Below are 20886 nucleotides of genomic sequence, written 5' to 3' on the forward strand. Positions count from 1 at the left end.
CAAGTACAGGGAGTCCTTGGATTTAGGACACAATGGCTTCTTGAAAACCATGTCTTAAATTGAAACGTTGTAACTCAGAACCAATTTTCTCATAATAAACAATGTTATAAATGGGGGATTGGTTCTTGAACCAAGGCCTGATACCCTATATTCACTAAAAATACCCCAGAATTTTGTACTTGATCAATTATAGATGAGTAATATAGCTACATTAATGTATTTATATTGTAAATAGCAATCATATTGATTTGGAAGGACTTGTGTGAGGTGACTTTGCTGGACCTTTTGAAAGGCTCTTGGTTAGACTTTTTGAAGGGTTCTTGGCTGGAGTCTTCTCAGGAGTCTTGGCTGTGGGTTCTTCTGGAGTCTTGTCTGTTTTCTTAAAGAAAGTGTCCAAGGAAGTTTGGACAGATGTTCTCCAGGGAGATGAGCGATGCAGCAAACTTTTTCGCTGGCGTGGCGTCACAAGTGCTAGAAAGTCAAAACTGATGTCATACGGTTGAAACAGGGTGTCAATTTATAAATGTTGTAAGTGCAAAATGTTGTAACTCGAAACATTGTAAGTCGAGGACTGCCTGTATTGTTAGACATATCCCACACATGCTACCATATGTGCAATACCAACTGTGCTCAAACATATGTTCCTGTGCTGCTGAGACTCTAGGCACCAAATGAATCTAATTACACTCCCACCCTATTCCACAAACCATGGCGGCTGGTGAGTCCATATGGGTCGCAACCCACTGAACACAAAACTCTGTGCATGTCTGAAATCGCACTCTACTCCATGCTCCTGAATATTCCTCATCCATGTTATATAGATGGGGTCTGAGGTGCAGGCAAGAGTAGGAAGTCTGCACTGAAGTCATATTTAACAAGGTAAGATGTATGTCGCAGCGCACCTCGCTGCCCCACTCCTAGAGAGGGGAGAACTGCTGGGGAAAAGCCTTAGCAGAGATAATGAGCACAGCTGCAGGTTGCCAGGGCAACTAATGAGAGTCAGCTGATCCTGAGGGGGCAGGGCCTGGCTCCTATAAAGCCTAGAGCCAAGGCCAGGCTGGCAGTTCCCTGCCAGCAGCTAGAGGAGTAGGAGCTCCTGCAGTTAGGATGCGAGGAGAAGCCTAACAGTAAGTATAGCTTGCGAGAGCTCCAGAGGCTGGAGCAATGATGTTAAATTACAGCCAGGAGGCTTATGTGGTTATGGCCTAGTGCCTTGTGTTTTGGTTATAGACAGGAGGCTGGTGTTTGCTTTAGTGTTTGTATTACACCGGTGGTTTGGGAGAGGCTATAAGGGGTTGGAAGAGGCCTCATAGGGACCCCAGAGGGGTAGGGCCCTAGTGCCAAGAGGGCGCATTATCCTCATAAAGGGACCCACAGTGGTATGGGGTCCCTAGTGCCAGTGAGGGCACAGTACTCATAGGGGGGCTCACAGAAGTGTGAGGACCCCGACACCAGTAGGGGCGCAACTTATGGGGTGTGTAGACCCCAGCCCAGAGAGAGGCATTTAAAGAGCCCAGTGTGGGCACAGCAAGTCCCAGAGAGAGGGGCGATTTTAGTAGGAAGCCCAGGGTGGGCATAGAGAGCCCCAAACAGGAGGCGGTATTATTAAGGAGCCCAGCGGGGGCCCGGAAGATCCCAGAGAAGGGGGACCATTGCGAGGCCCAAGAGGGGCAACATTTGAGAGTCCCCGGGGGGTAATATGTGAGAGGCCCAAGGGGGGGGCAAGATTGAGAAGCCCAGGATGGGCGTAGTGAGCCCGGTAACAGGCTAGCACTACAGAAAACCCAGGACAGGGGCCGGGTGCTGCGGTGGACCCAGACAAAAGGGGTTAGCAGTACAGCGCCCCAGGAGAAGGGTGGTGCTGCGGTGGTCCCCAGGAAAAGGGGATAGCAGCACAGTGCACCCGGCAAACGAGAGGTTAGCAGTGTGGTGGGCCTAAAAGATCGGTGGCTTGAGAGGACGTCCCAAAGTGGACTAGATTATTTTAGAGAAGGCCCAGAGTGGGCCTCAAGAGTCCCAAGAGAGGGGTGGTGTTACTAAGAGTCCCAGTGAGGGGCATTGTATTAGAGAGAGCCCGGAGTGGGCACAGTGAGAGCCCAGGAAGGGGCACTAGCATAGAGACACACGGAGAAGGCCCTAGAGCGGGCTAGATTAGAGGAGGACCCAAGAAAGCAGGTGTGTATTTTGACCGGACGTCTGTCCCATCTGCGAGGCTTGGGGCGTGGTATTAGGGGCTGGTAGGAGCCACGCATAGCCCATAAGGCTGGGGTGCCTGAGTAGCACCCATCATACGAAGAGACCACAAGAGTCCGGGAAAATCGTGGGGACAGAGGTCCTGAGTAGCCGTGCCCAAAGAGGAGTAAGGTAGCCTCCCTATTATATTTACCAGCAAGACGTGGCGGGCGAGAATAAGAGGGTGCCTTGGGCCGGCCTTGACACGGTGCGAGGGACCTCAAGGAGCTCACGGCTCTCCCGCAGGCGCCGCCGTGACAATGTACAAAATAATTGTGATGCAGCCCTCTGAGAACCAACCTGGGGACAGTGACACACTGTAGTTATGCTGAGAGGCAGAATGAGTAGTTGTTTAAGAGCCATGTGACTTCTAGCACATCCATTCTAGCTTTTTAAAGGCTGCAGGAAGGATCTTGCCCTCTAATCTGACTGAAACCTCCTCACTTATAGATTCATAGATTGTAGAGTCGGAAGGGACCACAATGGATCATCATGTCTGACCCCCTGCCCCTGGCAGGAAAAAGTACCGAGGTCAGATGACCCCAGCCAGGTAACTATCCAGCCTCTTCCTGAAGACCTCCAAGCTAGGTGATAGCACCACCTCTCTTGGAAGCCCATTCCAGATCCTGGCCATCCTTACTGTGAAAAATTTCTTCCTAATATGTAACCTAAATCCACTCTCAACTAGTTTACACCCATTATTCCTAGTCACTCCCTGGGGCGCCTTAGTAAACAGCGCGTCCCCTATTCCCCTTTGACCTCCCCTAATACATTTATAGGCGGCCACAAGATCTCCCCTCAGCCATCTCTTGTGAAGGCTGAAGAGATTCAGCTCTCTCAACCTCCCCCCGTAGAGTCTATCATGAAGGTCACTAATCATGAGAGTGGCCCTCCTCTGGACCCTCTCCAGATTCTCCGCATCCCTCCTGAAGTGCGGCGCCCAAAACTGGACACAGTACTCCAACTGCAGCCTGACCAGTGCCGCATAGAGGGGGAGCATCACCTCCTTTGATCTTACTAAAACACTTACTAAAACAAGTGAAAGGATTTGGAATTCACAATCTGTGTGTGCATGTGTGTCAGTGTGAGGAGAGAGAGGTCTGTGGGAATAAGTAATGTTCTATCTTTACAGCATGGCAAAAACTCAGTTTTGCACCTTTTTCTGAGTAAAAACAGTAAGAAAGCAGTAGGCAGACCTTGATATGAAAGAACAAAATGGCATTTAGTTTTGGGATTTTTTTAGAAGTATTAAGTCAATTGAAGTCTTTGAAGTGATTATTGCTCCACCCAGGGCTCCAAGAGGCAAATCCTGATCCTAGCATGAATGTGCTGGCAAAACTCTGGGGACTGGACTGCTCCTGTAAAACAGAGATTAGCGGTGCCATCACTGGGCACATCTTGCTCTTCCCACCTCCATAGGGACCAAAGGTCATATTTGTTTGTTCACTGCCTTTCCTAGAGTGGTGCAGTATCTGAACACCTTATAGATAGAAATGTATTGATCATCATAGCACCCTCAGAAGCAGGGAAGCATTAATAACTCCAAATTATGGAAGGGGAGTTGAGACGGGGAGCTTAAGTAGCCTGTACAGGGTCACACAGGTGGTCAGTCTATAGAGAGCTCAGAACAAAACTCACATTGCTTTCATCTCAGATCAACGCATTTACCCTATGGCTATTTTTTTCTTAAGATGCTTGCAGCTATGTATTTCCCCACCTCATGCTAGAGACAGACATTCAAAAAGCCTAAGCCTGAATTGATTCAATCTTGTAACCACACAGACATCCCCTCTGGACTGAGAAAATGCAGGCACATGCCTGCAGTGGCTCAGGCTAGAAACTGGTGGGGTGCTAGCAGAGCCCTCCTTTCCCTTCCACAATGCTGAGCTGAGGTGGCGGGGCATGGCCAGGGCTGAGCAGGATGCTCTGATTAGGGAGGGGTTCCTCCACTCCTGCCCCTGAACAGGAAGGGAGTCAGCAGGGATTTACACAGCATTTAGTTGCACAACAGGGAGTGACACAGCACTTATCAGCCCATCAACAAAACAAAAGCCTTTCTTATTATTCAACCTCGTCTTAAACAACTTTTTCCAAGGAAGGAATGGAAGGACATCACCAGCTGACATGTTGATTATCTCCAAAAAGCGCTAAGCAGACACTGTCCTGTCTGCTTTTGTCCTGTCTGCCTTGCACAGACACCTCTCAGCATTAGTTAGCACACTACATGCTGGCTTTGGTCCGTGGTATGGGAGAGAGGAGGGAGGGAATCCCTGCTTGAGCAGTGAGCTGGGCATGGGGGGTGATGGGGTAGGGGGAAGCCAGGCAGACCCTGCTGTGCCTGCAAGTCTCTGCTGGAGCTCCAGCCAGGGAGTAGAGGGGCAGGGCCAGCCCTGTTCTGGAGCTGAGAGCCCTGCCCAGGGCTGCAAAGCATCTGAGATGCGGGGGGACTCTGGTTTAAGTTAAACCAGGAAGGGGTCTAGGACAGACATTGCATAAAGTAGTTTGACCTAAATCAGTTAAGTCTGATTCAACCAGATTTATCTCAAACTAGTTTCAGCCATTTTCAAACTGGTTTATGTGCACTGAATGTGTGTTCTCTTGCAGGTTTAAACCAGTTTCTGATCACTTAAACCAGTTTGTGTAATGTCTGTCCCCTAGTGTTGCCCTTTCTCTTGGTTTGTATTGCAAGTCTCACAAAATTTGCTGTTTTTTTTTTTTAAAGCCCCAGCTCCTGAAGACAGAGGGTTGTATGGGAATCTTACCTCTCCCTGAAAGAAATGTCCAGCCATCTTGGTTGCAGAGAAAAGCTGCTTTTCTGGAATAAGTTCAAAGAAAATACATGCAGAAAAAGGCTAATGGCAATTAAATGCAACAGAGTAGGGAGATGAATGCTCCAAGAGCCTTATCAGAGCTGTTCTGCACTGTTGCTGAATTTACTCCAAGTACCTTGTTTTTTAATCTGATTTGCTCTGTTCTCTAGGTCTGACCTGCAAGTCCCAGTTCACACCTGCAATCCCATGTCATTAAGAGACCCCTGATTTCTCATTTTACCCTCTGTTATGTTCTATAGCTGCAGATACCTTCCTTTGAATTTTAACAGCTCAGATGCATGCCATCCCTTTGCAAGAATCTTTCTTTCTCATTTCTTCCCAGGCTCTGAATTCTAGCTCAGACATGCATTCGTGATGTAAGCAGAAACCCCCATGACACATTTTCCATTCTATTCAGCCTTTAAGAACAAAGTTCCTTACCAACCAACTATATGAAAACGACATTCATTTGCTCCATTGTGCTTGTTAGCAAGTTTCCACAGAATAAATGCTTTAATATATCTCTGAATGACAGACTCTGCCTTATTCTGGCTAATCTGGATTGAATATTTCTGAAGCAGCTCAGGAAGAGAGGCAAGCATGTCCTGCAGTGCCACAGAGAGAGATTCCTGCAGGGATGTGTTCCTGAATATTTTTTAGTAAAAAATAAATATGAGACTAGACACAGAGTTGGTAGGGCTCAGCATACCACACTCGGGGAGTAGGTGAGGTAAACTGTATTGCTTTAATGAGAAATGCTGCCTAAGAGGAAAAACCTCTTCTATATTACCTTCATAACTCATCTTCATGATGCAAACATAAACAAATCATGAAGTTCCACTCGCTCTAGGAGACTTCTAATATCTGATCTGGAAAGAGCTCTCTCCAAATCTGGAACTAGAAATAGCTCAGCGTGCATTTTGCAGTCCTGAGCCTACATGTACATGTAAGGCAAGTAGCAAATCAGGGCTAGGTGTTTTAACACAGTCCTGTGGACTAGACCTATGATTATTCCTGGAAGCAATATTGGAAACTGAATTAAGGACCTTTACACATCAGGGACTTAATTTCCTAGCTGCTAGATTACATGACATATGGCAGCAGTCCTAGCTGCAGCAGGGTGTGAGGAGTACCTGCTGACTGAAAGCAGCTCAAGAAAGGCCTGAGGAGTCCCAGCAACTTGTTTGCTGAATACAATATGGCTAGAGAGAATTCCTGTTGATGTTAGTCCAAGTCATTTAAAGACCCTGAGCAAACAGTGAACACTGAGAGAATCCTTTGAAACTTCTGGATATATGTCTGTAAGATACTCCTTTGCATAGAGAAGTCTGGACCTGATGCCAGCGTACAATGAAGTACTAAGGCATGGGGATGAATAACTAGCCTTTTCCTTTTTCTCTCTCCCAACAACTCTGCATGATGATATATTAGTAAGAGATGTAGCATAGGCCCCTATGATACTTCAGTGGTTTCAAGTAACAGGCACAGCCTTTCAGGAACATGAATGCACCAGGAAAGTACTTGGGATAATTAGTGAAGAGTGCTCCATTGAACTGAATGGAATTCATTAAGTTTTTTGGGATCACAAAATTCCTTTTTGAACAGCTTTTGTTGTGGGTTTTTTGCTGCTGTGAAACACTTCCATCAGAAACCAGCACAGACCTCAGAATGGACTTGAGTCAGTAGAGACAAATGTAAATGGGAGAGGAATTTACCCTGAACATTATGGACCAAGTTCTCTTGTATTATAAAGGAGAGAAGAGGGTCTCTCCTTTAAAGTTAATTCAAATGGAACAGGAAAGTTATGAATTCCTGATTATCAGCTGGGGTAAATCTGCACAGCTCCACTGACTTCAGAAGAAAGGAGATCCACTTACTTCGAAGAAGTTGTACTGATTTACAGAAGTCAAGGGTCTGATCTTCTTTGGAGCTGCACCAATCAGTACACAAAGCTCATTGGGGAGGACAGTATCCACTTGTAGCAGTTTTGGGGGAAAAGCACGTGACTACACTAAAGAGCACCACAGCTAGTTCCAAAGGCAGAACTGATGGAAAACAGGGGCCACAGACAAAGATATAAAAAGTGGCAATAAAAAAGAACTCTCTTGGTGGCAGGTTGCCAGTTCCAGCTGGCTTAACAAGTATATTTCAGAATAAAAATACACAATACACAGCCAAAAACCCCCCATTAAAATAAAATATCCATGCACTCAATCTGTCACCTACATTTCTTTCAACAGAACATTCTTACTTCTTAAAATCTGTCAGCCGTAGATGGGAGCAAGATTACACTGTGGGTACAAATAGGATCCAATACATTTCTGCAGTATCAAATACAAGCATATCTTGTATTTCTGGACACAGAGGGTTACTCCCTCTATCCCTCACCAGTGACTCTGGTCTCAAAATATAGACTGTATCCTTGGGTAAGAGGGAAGTGAACTTTTCCTAATACTGTTAGTGTTTCCTCTGTTGCACACAAGGATATCTACAGGAGTCTGAAACTACAGTAACTTCTACTAGCCTGGTACTGTGGACAATTCTATGCCACTGATAATGCATGTGCATAGGTCTGTAAACTTTCATACTTTGTTAGATGTTTTTCCTTTGCAAAAAACCTAATTTGTACCAAGGACTTATATAGTCCTAATGATTTCTGAGGTAAATCAGAATCAGCACAGGTTCAATGGCATGCATCAAAACTACATAACTATTTAGTAGGCCTGTGCAAAGCAGCTAGTATTCACTTCAGATTCGGCCAATTCGGGGGACAGTGATTCGATTTGTTGATTGGAATCACTGTCCCGAATCAATTTGGCTGAATCTGATTCAGAAATTCATCTGCTGCCAAATCTCCGAATCAGCCAGGTCCATTCCCACTCAGCTCGGCAATGGTTGCCCCGCCTGCTCCAGCTCCTACCACTTGGAAAAAAAAAAGCCCTGACTCAGCGGGTGCTGCCGGGCAGGGGGGTGATCCCTGCTGCTCCCCACTACCCCACACTGTGTGGGGGGCTCTCCACGAGCCCCCTGGTCCACCCTGCAACCCCAGCCCTGCCATGGCTGTCCAGCCCGCTGTGGCTCTGGCCCTTTAAGAAAAAAACCCCAAGAAAACCCCGGACTCACCATTCTTGCCAGCAGGGCGGGGGGGGGGGGGGCGATCCCCACTGCCCTGCGCCATGTGGGGGGCTCTTCCACTAGCCCCACAAAGCCCTGAGGCCACTGCAGGAGCTTTTCTCCATATTTTTTCCTTAAAGGGCCAAAGATGTGGCAGGTGGGACAGCCATGGGGGTGCTGGAGGAGCGGCGGGGGTGTTGGGGGCTCGTGAAGAGCCCCCCACACAGTGTGGTGCAGTGGGGGGGCAGCAGGGATTGCCCCTCATCTGGCAGCACCCGATGAGCACCAGGGCTTTTCTTTAAACGGCCGGGAGCTGTGGCGGGCAGGGCAGCCACGGGGAGGCTGGGAGAGCAGGCAGGGGATGGGGCCTGGCAGGGATCCCCCCATGGTGCCCTCCCCACTCCTCCAGCCCCTCCTCCCCTGCCCCTACTTACCAGCTCCGAGTCCAGCTGCAGCTCCCTGCTGCAGCCACTGGGGACTGTCTGAATCATCAAAGCTCTCCTAATCTTTTCCGAAGATTTGGAGAGCTTTGAATCAATCTGGACCTTTTAATTGGTCCCCTGATTTGATTTGGATTCAGAGATTTGGCCACCAAATAGGGCTGAATCTTCTCCAAATCAAATCACCACCTGAAACTTTGCGCAGCCCTATTGTTTAGAACAGGAAGACAAGAGTACTAGAGAGTAAAGACAAGTACTAGAGAATATTTTCTGGGTTTTTTGGATTTTTTTTATGCAGAAATGTTTATTTCTTAGCAACTGCCTGATCCAATACTCTCCTTTTCCCCATCAGCATTTGTCAAATTTCATTTGCTACTAAACACAGTTTTGAAAAAATGATCTTCATATAGTGGTGTACTGCCTGGTTGCCTATTGCTAGTTCTAGACCATCAGAAGCTCAGAATTCATACTTAGGAGCTAAACTAGAAATGCTTTCAATCCAGACAAAGATACATCAGTCCATAGGCAAAAAAATTGAACTGTTCTGCTGGGATACTGTATGTAATATAGTACAGAGAGAGAAGATATCATAAATTCTTTAGGTATAAGGTGTTAAATTATCCAGATTACTTTTCTGTACCTATTTGCACTTGACTCTGGGATATCTCCTGGGTTTCTTCAAACAGATCCATTTATTTTTTATTGGGATAAATGATAACACAGTATTCCCACTTGTATGCAGGGGAAAGATGTGGGGACCCACATACAGTACTGCTGCATTACTTTAGCTCTCCCCCTCCACCCCGCAGAGACAGAAACTGCTGTTACCATGTTTCCTCACTTATAACACACCCTCCAATTTCCAGCAGCTGAATTTTAGAAAAAGGTGTGTCTTGTATGTGAGAGGAACATGGTATTTGCTTCTGAGTGAGGTAAATGCTATGGAATAACATTGGTGGAGTGATGTTCTTAGATTCCAGTTAACTGAATATGGTGATAGGAGTTGTATGGGGCTTGTACAGGGAACTTAATATTCAAGTTTTAACACTTCAGGCTACAAGAGTTACTTGCAAAGATCAGGACAAACCATAAATCCAGTGAAACAGTGTCTTCAGCTTTGATGTGACTAATGCATAAAATTATCCCTTTTTGTTTTATTGGTAACTTTGGCTTAAGGCATAGAAGTAGATTCAATGATAAAAATAGAAGTAGTTCAATAAATAGTGCATCATGCTCAGCCCGATTAATTGGATCATTTGTTTATGATGGTATTTCTTTCAGTTAAATGTAAGTGAGCTTGAATGACAAGTCGGGAGGAAGATGGAGCATATGAAACATATCTTACTGCAAAAGATGTAATAGGAAAATAGAATTTTTACATCTCATAGGAATAATAATGGAAAAGCTTGCCTTAACAATACTTCTTTCTTCGATCTGAATGTACTCCCTAATAATTGGAGTATATTAACATGTAGTTTGCGGCACTGAGTACGAGGCCCTGAGCTCCTGAAGAACCACCAGAGGGGATGCGAGGACCACGGAGCTGAGAGGAGACCTGGCACACTGGTGAGGTCCACTGCCCCAGCCTGTCGGACCCAGGCTGCGGTGTGAAGGCCTGCCAGACTGGCCACCCCACTGGCAACCCCACCAGATCAGACCTCCAAAGACCCCCCCAGCAGAGACCTACCCCAGAGATGCCACCATACAGGTCTCCGCCCAGGGATCCCCAACTGGACATGACGCCCTGACCGGACAGCCCCCTTCACAGACCCCCAAGACCATCCAATGTCCCCGAACCACCAAGGATCCCAGAGCCACCTGGAGGAACTGAGCCGCCGGGAGCCCCCCATTTCCTGAGTGTGCCTGGGTCTCCGGGTGTGGAGCCCACCCCCCAGCAGAGAATGCCCACCCCATGGCAAACCCTCTGGCTGGGGGAGCTCTCCTGAGCCACCACCTTCAAGGCCTTGGTGGCCCGACTCACAGAGGAGCTCTCGGCAGTCACCTGGCCCGGCCAGCCCTGCGGGGGCAACAACAGACTGGCGATGCGATGAGACCACAGACCGCAGCCACAGAGGCGACCTAGACACCAGTGCTATGACCCCGCGGCAGCCTCCCAGATCCAGAAGCTGTACCAGGCCAACCATCCCAAGTCAGTGAGACAGATCCTGGAGGGACCTTCAGCTTTCTGCCAGATCCCCGGGAGATCCCCCCGTGTTTAATTTCTTCAGCATGGTCTTCAACCCCCCAGCAGAAGCCACCACCCCACGCCCTGCAATCATCGAAGTTCTGACCCCCGTCCCCACAGCAGAGGGGTTCAAGGATGCTTTCATGCCACAGGAAGTGGAAGCCTGCCTCAAGAGGACCAGGGACACCACCCCTGGCAAGGATGGCAGCAGGTACAGCCTCCTTAAGAAGCATGACCTGGGCTGCCTTGTTCTCTCTGTTCTCTTCAACAGGTGTAGAGAGTTCTCCCATCGTCGCCAAGCTGTATGCCAGCTGCCTGGTGGTCCGCATCACCAACTCAGCGGTGACTGGCAGGGCCATCAGCCAGGGCCAGAAGGGCTTCATGTCAATGGAGGGCTGCTATGAACACAATTTCATCCTCCAGATGGCCCTGGACAATGCCCGAAGGACTAGGAAGCAGTATGCAGTGGTGTGGCTGGACATCTGGAATCCCTTCGGCTCCGTGCCCCACTGCCACATTTTCGGCACCCTCCACAAGCTCGGCCTACCAGATGGCATCAACCTGGTGCAAGAGCTCTGCAATGGCTGCACCATGACTGTCCGCATCACCGATGGAGAGACTGCAGAGATCCCTATCTGGTCAGGGGTGAGACAGGGCTGCTCCTCAGCCCCATCATCTTTAACCTAGCCATGGAACCGCTCCTTTGAGCTGTGGTAGGCGGCCCCGGCAGGCTTGACCTGTATAGCCAGAAGTTGAGCATCCTGGCCCACACCAATGACCTCATTCTTCTTGCCCACGCCGCCGCTCAGCTGCAGCAGATGCTGGGCGTGACATGTGAGGCAACCAGGTGGATGGGCCTGCGCTTCAACGTCGCCAAATGTGCCTGCCTGCACATCAAGGAGGAGCCGTGTCCTGGACTCCACCCTCACAATCCAGGGCCAGGCAATGAGGCACCTACACGATGGCAAGGCCTGCTGCCACCTGGGGACACCCACCAGCCACTGGGCCAAGCAGATGCCAGAAGAGACCATCAATGGGATGCCCACAAGCTGGACTCAGCCCTGCTGGTCCCCTAGCAGAAGATAGATCCAGTGAACATCTTCATTATCCCCCACATTGTGTTTTTGAGAGGCTTGGTGGTCCCCAAGACCCCACTGAAGAAGGTGAATGCCAAGATCTGGCAGCTGCTGAAGAAGTGGCTGCACCTGCCGCTGAGGGCCAGCAATGAGATCCTGCACGTCCCCTACTGGCAGGGAGGCACCAATGTCCCCTGCATGGGAGACCTCTGTGACATCATGGTGGTCACCCACGCCTTCTGCCTCCTGACCTGCCCAGACCCCATGGTAAGTATCATCGCTGCCAGCACCCCCTAGGAGACCACCTGCAAGAGGATTGTGAGACAACCGAGCAGACGTGACTTGGCCACCTTCCTCAGCGGCTTGCTGGAGGGTGAGTTCAGCAGAGACAGCGGGGACTTGCTGTGGAGCCTTGCTGTGGAGCCTAAACCGCAACGCCACGCGCCACCTCAGGAAGCGCGTCAGCTGTGCCTGGACTTGGACTGAGGAGCGCCAGGAGCTGGGAGTCTCCCTGCAACCAGCACCGCACACTGACTGTGTCACCGTGACGCCCCGCACGAGAACCTTCTTGGAGCAGTGCCTGAAGGATGCCATCTGAAACAAGTATGCCAGCGACCTGAGGGCCAAACCCAACCAGGGCAAGGTCTTCGATGTCACCTCAAAGTGGGATCTTCACACGCTTTGCAGACTGGTGCTTCCTCCACCGCACCCGCCTCAACTGCCTGCCTCTGAATGGGGCCCTCCGCTTTGGCCACCGGGACAAGAGCTGCTGATGATGCGGCTATGCAGCTGCAGGCTGTGCACCAGATCCTGGCAGCTCTGCCACAATGCTGTCCAGGACCACCTGGTGAGGGCCATTCTGGCTGCAGCGGGGGAGATCTCCATGAACTGCACCGTCTCCGGCTGTGAGAGCCAGATGCGCTCCGACATGGTGATCACAAAGGAAGAGGCCAAGAAGATCGTGATCGTGGACGTGACCGTCCCCTTCGAGAACTGGCACCAAGCCTTCACCGACGCCCGGGCTTGCAAGTGGGAGAAGTATGCCCTGCTGGCCGACATCTGGAGGGGCTGCAGCTACGACGTGATGGTCAATGCGCTCATTGTGGGAATGCTCGGAGCCTGGGACCCCAGCAACAAGAGTGTCCTGCATGCCTGCTGCATCTCCCATTGCTACACCAAGCTGATGCACTGCTTCATGGTGTCTGACATGATCTGCTGGTCCTGTGACATTGATGTGGAGCACATCATGGGCCACGGGCAGTACTCTGACCCTATCAGACTGACCGCTACCTGACCAGACCCAGAGGGGACCGCCTGAACCCCCACTCTGCACCAGATGGACTTCACTTCAAGAGGAATCTTCAGCAATGGACCACCCTACTCCACCCGAAGAGGACCCCCACAATGAGACTCTGTATGGACTGAGACACTTTCTTTGACCTGCTTCCTCCACCATTGTGGACCATTGTACGGGTTTGTGTGTGTCTATCTTCTTTCTCTCTCAGCGTTGTGAACCCACTCCCTCCCCTTCCTCCACCCCTCTCCCCCACCCCTGGGCTTAGTTGGCTAACATTATATTTTCTGTAACCTAGTTGCGTTCCCCTCCTCACCCCCATCACTCTAATGTTAGTTCTTCGCTTGGGTGATTTGTATTTCCCTACTGGCTTTCTCATCTTTTTGGATTCATAATCCTAAACATCTACTAATAAAATTCAATCTATCCTGGTATTTGTGCATGAAGCTACAATGCCCAGCAAGTCACCCGATCCAAATGTTTACTTACTGTTAAAGCTAATTTTGTAGTGCTACACATTCTCAGAGCACATAGCACTTGTATAGGGGTAATAAGGCACATGAATGGTACTTACACAAGTAGTAAATTAGACCTGATAGGCTAAATGGGAATGAACATCCATTGCCCAGCCATGTTCTAGTTCTCCCCTAGAGTCCCTAGCAACACTCCATTACTCTCATGTCTGTGTCAAGATTCATTACCCTGTCTACTACCCCACCTACTGCAGAGGACTGGCTAAAAATGGGGATTCCAGCACTTAGTGATGGAGGACGGGGGGAGATGAGGGTTTGTAAGGAATAAAATATCACTGGATTCTCAGAATTAGAAATGAGTTAGTCTTATGAGGTCATCTGATCCAGCCCCCAGTGAGTATAGGATTAGTCACAATATTCTCCCTTGCTTATTCATAAATATTCTAAGTGACTGGGCATTTCCCTTCCCATTGAGAAAGCTCTTCAGACAAACAGACCTTCTGTCAGGCAATGCTTCTTGAAAGTCAAGCTTAATTTTTACTTCCTTGAATTTCATCCCAACTGCTACCTCTTTCTATCCCTTTCTTTGTTAGCGACCTTGCTTCAGGGACAGAGTACATTATGAGATGAATGCCAGGTGGCTTTTTCAAAGCAGCTCTCTGACTGTGTTAATAACGCCTGGCTCCATCTGCGGCAGAGAAAGGGCTGGGGATGGGCTCCTTTAGCCAGCATTGTATTGCTGTAGGGTGAGAGCTTTGCTGATAAAGTTCATGCTCCACGAGCCTCAAGACACAAGGCATCCCTACATCCTTTTGCTTAATCAGAGGCTTTATAACTCAGCTTTATGAGAGAAAAGAAGGTGGAAAAAACAAGCAAACAGGATGAAGAGAGATGACAGCATAGGTTTCTGCTGCCTTGAATTTAGTACAGGGTGGAGCTCAGGACGGTCAGGCCCTTAGGAGCACTAATGAAGAGATCATGCTCCATTTCCAAGGCACTGAGAATGAGCTGTGTCAAATAGTAGAAAAGGGACAAAGCAACTTTATTGATACTGGAACTGACTGGAAGTTTCATTGTCCCAAGAGGGACAGGGGAGGGGAGATTTGTTAAGCAATAAAGGAGGGAGAAGTATGTGGGATTCCCTCAACCCAAATCACTGGGTGTGATTTGTTCACACACTCTTCTCAACGTTTTCCACCTTGGCCTTCATATTAAACTACATATCTTTGGTGTTTGATGGGGATCTGCCCAGGTCTGAGAGGAATAGGTATTCATACCATAAAAAGTAACATAAGCACAACTCACATTCTGGTTACTGTCAAAGTTGACAGATCATGGGCTGAAGAGCATTGAGAATTGTGGCGGGCTCACTGCTTTTGCCCAGCAAGCCTGGCTTGGAGAAGGACACTTCGGATTGGTGGAACATTTCCACCAATTAGGCAACAGCTGGGAGGGGCTTGCCCCATCCCTGCTCAGAGTGTGGGGGAGCGAGGAGCCCCTGGATCTGATTGAAAACTCTGCTTTAAAGGTGTGGCAGACTTCAGGGGCAGGGCCTTCAGTTTAAATAAAAGCCCAGCATGCTGAGCATGCTGGGCAGATGCAGTGAAGGATGGCGAGGAGAGAGGAGCTCCAGCGAAGACCATCATCAGGACCCTGCCTGAGCCTCGATGGTATGCAGATCGGCGCATGGTGCTAAGGCTCTGGGAGGTGCTCAAGGTGACTTGAGCTTGTGAACCTGGCAAGCGGCTGGGTGAGGCAGTGCATGGATCGGCGTACAGTGAGCCAACCCTGGAAGCAGACTGAGGCTGCTTGGGCTCCACACGGTGCACAGGTTGATGCATGGAGAGCTGGCCCTGGAAGCAGCTCAAGGCTGCTCAAGTTAGCCCCGGCTCTAAGCTGGATAACCGGAGCCACGCTGTGTGGCTCAGCATAAAACTAAAAGAGCCCTGGTGCCCAGAGCGAGGCCTGGGAAGGGGAAAGACCCCCGGGATGAGGCTGGGGAACTGAAGCCAGAGAGGGCTCGGCTCCCATAGCTCCCTGGGTGCCCAACGTGGGGCACAGGACCCAGAGGGAAGGACCCTCAACTCGAGGACAATAGCTCCAGGAGGACTGAGACGGTATGGGGACCCAGAGGCCAGATCAGCAGCCCCCAGAGGAAGGAGAGTGAGTTACTGGGAACCCTGCAGGGGAGGCACCCCCAGGCAAGGGACCCTGGGAGGTGGGCAGGGGGGAAGGCCCCATATACCCTCCTCCCTCTAGGGTTGGAGGGAAGGAGACCCCAAATATACACCGAGGAGGGTTCTGTGGAACCCCCAGTAGACCTAGGGGGAGAAGACCCTATCCTATTTGACGGACCAAGTGGTTGGAACCCCAATAGGATCCATCTAATATCTGGTATAGTCATGTTTCCTATTTGGTATCTATTGTTATTGTTGGTATTATAAATAGTTGGGTGTATTAATTCTGTATAATAGGCTCTGTAAGGATGTCTTTATTAGCTAACCCACTTTAGTATAAACTTGCTGGATTGACTGTCCTGGGATCCACCCCTCTTCTGGGCTTGAGGCATGGGTACTTACCCAAATGCCCTCCCTAGGGCAGACTTCCTCTTGCCAACAGACTTTTATATGTATATTTGTATCTATATCTGTAATTGTATCTATCTCAAAGAGTTTTACATATAAATGTTGGTAACTCAATAAATTGTATATAGTTAAGAATTTTAGGCCTGGGCTAACTCTATAGAGGAAAGAGGGATCCACCCAAAATTCTGGCATCCCTCTCACAGCACCCCCTCCTGTTTACCCATCCCATCCATTTGAGAATAGGGCACACCCTTGAGTGTACCCGGGTTACTGAATGAATTACCCTCTACCTCTTAGTGTTAGTCTGTCCACACCAAGATTGAACTCAAAGGCATGGTAAACATGTTTGCAGCACCACATACTGCACAGTCTGGTGTTCTACATGTTGCAAGGGTGCACTGCCTGAGCATGCGCTGTGCTATTTTTTTTTTTCCCTGCAGGTTTTTTTGACCTCTGGATATAGGGGTAAAAAAAACCTGTGGAAAAAAAAGGGCGCAGCACATGCTCAGGTAGTATTTGCTGCTGAAAAGTGGAGTCAGGCCATCTGGAGCTGTGCTGTGGCTGCTGGTCAGGCTCCATGTTGCAGAATTGCCATGGCTACAGCCCCGGGAGGGCCCCAGGATCCCACGTAAGGCTGCTGGGACCAGCCCAGTGCTGGTCCCAGCCTCCCCTAACCCACCTGGAATAATTTGCTGTGCGCCAAAGTATGTGTGGCACAGGCATTCCCTGGGGATGAATAGCTGCAGTGCAAGGTGTGCTGCTGCTAGTTGTCCCTGGGGAACCAAACATCCATGTGTGTCTGGACACCCCCAGAATTAGTATAACTGGGATTTCTGAGTCCTTCTGAAATGGATCCTGGTCTTTTCATGTATGTACAATAACGCATCTTCTTTGTCACCTGCATATTGGATGTGCCTGCTCCCTATGTGACCAGGCACAGGTGGTAATACTGTACTCCATTTTTAGCACACATCCCATAGGTTTGACTCTCCCAAGTGCTTGCAAAGTTAGGTACCTAATGTGTATGATGGAAATCAGGTTGCTCTGTGTTGGTGCACCTAGCTGAACCTATCTAGTTAGGAATTCAATACTAGGAAACTTTTTAATCTGATCCAAAGAAACTCAGTGAAAACCCTTATTTTGTTGACTTTTGAGAGCAAATGTGGGTCACACATGCTCTAGCTGACAGCATCCAGCTGTGCAAGAAGATGACTTCAGTATTGCCCAAGATTTTTCTTTTGTGAGCAAGTGTGCATATACCTCCCAGGCATTAAAACAAGAAAGAAACGGCTGTTGTGGGAGTAAGTGAAAACAAAATCAAGAGATCACAAATCCAGAACTCAATCCACCTATAAATTTGCCTGTGGCATCAATGGGAACCAACCGCCACCCCCCCACCCCCCCCGAAATAACAAATGCGAAAAGCATCTGTAGTATCTTAATATCCTTCCCTTTCTTTCTTTTCCCTGTTTCTTTACTCTTTATGGGAGAAACTGTCTAAGATGCTAGAGGCTCTTTACAGAACATCAGTTACTTCTGTCTCATTTTCTTCCTGGTAAATTATGCTTTTCCCCATTTCTTCCTCAGCACCGTTGTGAGATCCTTGGTAAAGAAAGACCAATTTATAAGTTAAAAAGAATGAAAAGGTCAAACTTTTATGTATAAGTATAAATGAGTGATGTGGGAACCAAGTTTTTTTTCTGTCCATCTATGATAGAGGAGAGGTTGCTACTTTTTACTCGCACCATGTTTAGGAGCATATAACAGGGTAAATCTGACTACTGGGCTGAACTTACACTTATGAAAACTTACACTGTAATGCATGCTGGTATCTCTCTTTGCTACTGATTAGATAAGGGCTGTTGAACTGATGGCCCACAGATCTCATGCAACCTGCAAAGGATTAACATGTGGCCGGTGGGCTCCTGCCCAGCCACCACTCCTTCCCTTGCTCCTATTGCTATAGAGGTCCAGGGCTCTGACTTCCCCTCTCTCTTCTGGCTTCTGCTTCCTGCCCCTTGCCCCTGGGAGTGGGGTAGCACAGTAAGAGAGGGCTCAGGGAGAGACCATGTTGCCTATGTGGCCAGGAAAGGAGCTGGGCTGCCCATGCTATGCGTATGGTGAAAAGGGGGTGCAGCTATCTGAGCAGCCTGGGAGAACTTGTGCAGCCCACACTGCTGTATGGCTTGGGGATCTGTGGTGCTCACACCTCCTCCCCTCCGCCCCACGTCCCAGAAGTTGGACAACCCTGGATTAGGTTGTGGATTAATCTCTTATGGGAAACAGCAGAAGACACAGTGCTTGAGAAACTTCATATTTTATGGAACAAAATGTTAGATACTAGGATGTACAAAATAACTCTGCATTGGCTACTGAGTCTAGCAAGTAGTGTAATGGACCTGTTCCTTTTCAAGTTCCCCAGGATCTTCAGGATTGTTTATTTGCAAGTTAGAGATATCATGCTACCTGGATTAGACAAGGAAATCAGAGTGACCTGGCTAACATCCCTTCATTTAACAAGACATACTGTAATGGCCAAGGCAGTGTCTGAGCTATTATGAGCACAAAGTAACTGTTGCCTTAGAAATACCTAAATTGGTCAGATAATTTGGGATTTTTCAACAAGTATTTGCCATTGGGATAGCTCTTCTACCACTTCCAGTATGAACAGTTATGTCAATACTGACTTATTCTGAATATTCTACCACACTGGCTGCTTGTAACAGGGAACCCCTGGCCATGTTACTAGAAGGGCCTGAGAGGATAGGAAACCCAGGGCCAGGACAGGTACTAAGGAGTATCATCCCAGGTGGACTGAGCCGGGGACTAATAAGGCCAGGTAGCTAATGAAGCAACTGGCTGTACCTGGTCCCTGGGTGCAGAAGACACAGTCACATGGCAGGAAGAAGGCTGGGCTTGGGAGATTTACGCCCAGCCTCTGACCATGCATGGGGGGGCTGCCCCTGCGTGTGGCAGGGAGAGGAGCTGCCGGGAGCGAGGAGCTGCTAGGGGTGGACAGGCTGGCACCCAAGGGAGATGAAGTGAGATGGCTCTTATGGAGGTAGGGCCTGTAGGCAACATTTACCCCAAGAAGAGACACTATTTGTTTTTGTAATGCAGCTTTCTTGTGGTTTTGTTTTGTTTGAACGTGATACTGGAGGACCAGATTGCAGCTACAGGGGTGGAGGAGGCCATGAACAAGGAGGGCTAGAAGCTAGTTCTAAACTAGAGAGGTGGAGACTGGTGTGGTGAGATTGGAGCTGTAGGAGGGGCTGCCGCCAAGGTGGGGCCAGTACCTGGGAACTCAGGTCTTAAACAGGAGACCAAGGCTGAGTACAGCTGAGAGGAAAAGGGGGCCTCAGCTGTCACAGCTGTGGCTCTGACAAGTGCTTCGAAGCCTATGGGAACACTCCCTTAAAGGGGAACTACCAGAGGGAGAGCACAGGCCCCAGTAGGGGAGCTGGCTTGGCTGGACAAGCTAGGTGACCTTTGAGCTTACTCCTGGCCACAGGGACTGCTTCCCTTAGCAACAAACAGAATGACATCAAAGGCATGGCAGACAAGAGACTGGAGGTAGGGCTGGGATGGGGGAGCCAGCAGATGGATTGAACTACAGAGGGGAGAACCAGGTGCTGGGGTGGCAGCCCCCAAAAAGTACCATGCTGCTATACTTGCATATTACTATATTCATTGTACTATTGGACTATAATTCATTGTTTTACCAAGTGCTGTGGGCCAACCTGGCATAGGAGGTTTATTACAGTATGTAAAGTTTACTTTGCTAAAAAGATATTAGGGTAAACATTTAAAACAAAGATGGGCCCAAACTAAAAGTGCTCTCATCTCTCTAGGGGTGCAGGCTGGTTCTTATCTGTCAACTCTGGGAGAGTTCTGACCTGATTTAGAGTTATCCTTAAAAGAAAATGATTTCTGCAGTGATTGGTGATTGAAATCTGTTATCAACAACAGGAATAGAAGTGTTCAAGGTTTAAATGAAAAAATATACCCCTAAAAGGGGACTCTTTCGGCGTTAATAAGTTCCAACTGAGATATCACGTGTGTTACCATCTGGTGCAATGTACCAGGGCCTAGGGCTGTATTGGGGAGTCAGTGTCCTTACCCTGTGATATGGTTTCTGCTGATGGTGACTGAACCACCTGAGGCTCCTAAACATCAGCAGATCTGAAAATGTTAAGGACTTCATTAGGTTAGATGGTTAAACTAAGAATAGTATTGAATTCAGGGAAATAACTCTGCAGCCACAACAAAAATCACATTCTGGATTTTAAGGGAGAGGCCAGACAAATTTTCTCTAGCCAAAGTGGCTGCAGCCATGACAAAAAAGTAGAAAGAATGAAGGCCTTTAGGACTACTTTCTTCTGATGATTGATACATATTAGTGGTATAGCTAGGGATATAAATTTGGGTGGACCTCAAGTTAAGATGATGTACACTGGCCCCAAGTACAATGTCATAGCAAATCATTTATACTGCAAATGATTTAAAACAGACTCAGATTTGTGCTGGTTTGGGTGATAGTTTAATAACTGTGGCCCACCTGCCTTTTCATTCCTGAAGTGCATGTAGTGGTGTAGTACCGACCAACTAAATGAGAAACAGTAATACTAGTGGCGTAGCACTGTACTATTAGTACTACTAGTGGTGTAGTATCAACTG

At 48.5% G+C, this 20886-nt stretch overlaps 1 protein-coding gene and 1 long non-coding RNA gene across 4 annotated transcripts in view; one reads left to right on the forward strand and one right to left on the reverse strand.

The window, feature by feature from the left end:
* GNAO1 (G protein subunit alpha o1) overlaps positions 1-20886 on the reverse strand; it is a 383823-nt gene that overhangs the window by 108206 nt on the left and 254731 nt on the right. The window lies entirely within an intron of this gene.
* On the forward strand, positions 1074-7735 carry LOC132243581 (uncharacterized). The gene is made up of 3 exons (XR_009455233.1): positions 1074-1127; positions 2683-2782; positions 4955-7735. It is a non-coding gene; the product is annotated as an uncharacterized LOC132243581 (long non-coding RNA).

This window comes from Alligator mississippiensis, chromosome 10 (genome assembly GCF_030867095.1).
Source record: "Alligator mississippiensis isolate rAllMis1 chromosome 10, rAllMis1, whole genome shotgun sequence".
Classification (NCBI taxonomy): Eukaryota; Metazoa; Chordata; order Crocodylia; family Alligatoridae; genus Alligator; species Alligator mississippiensis.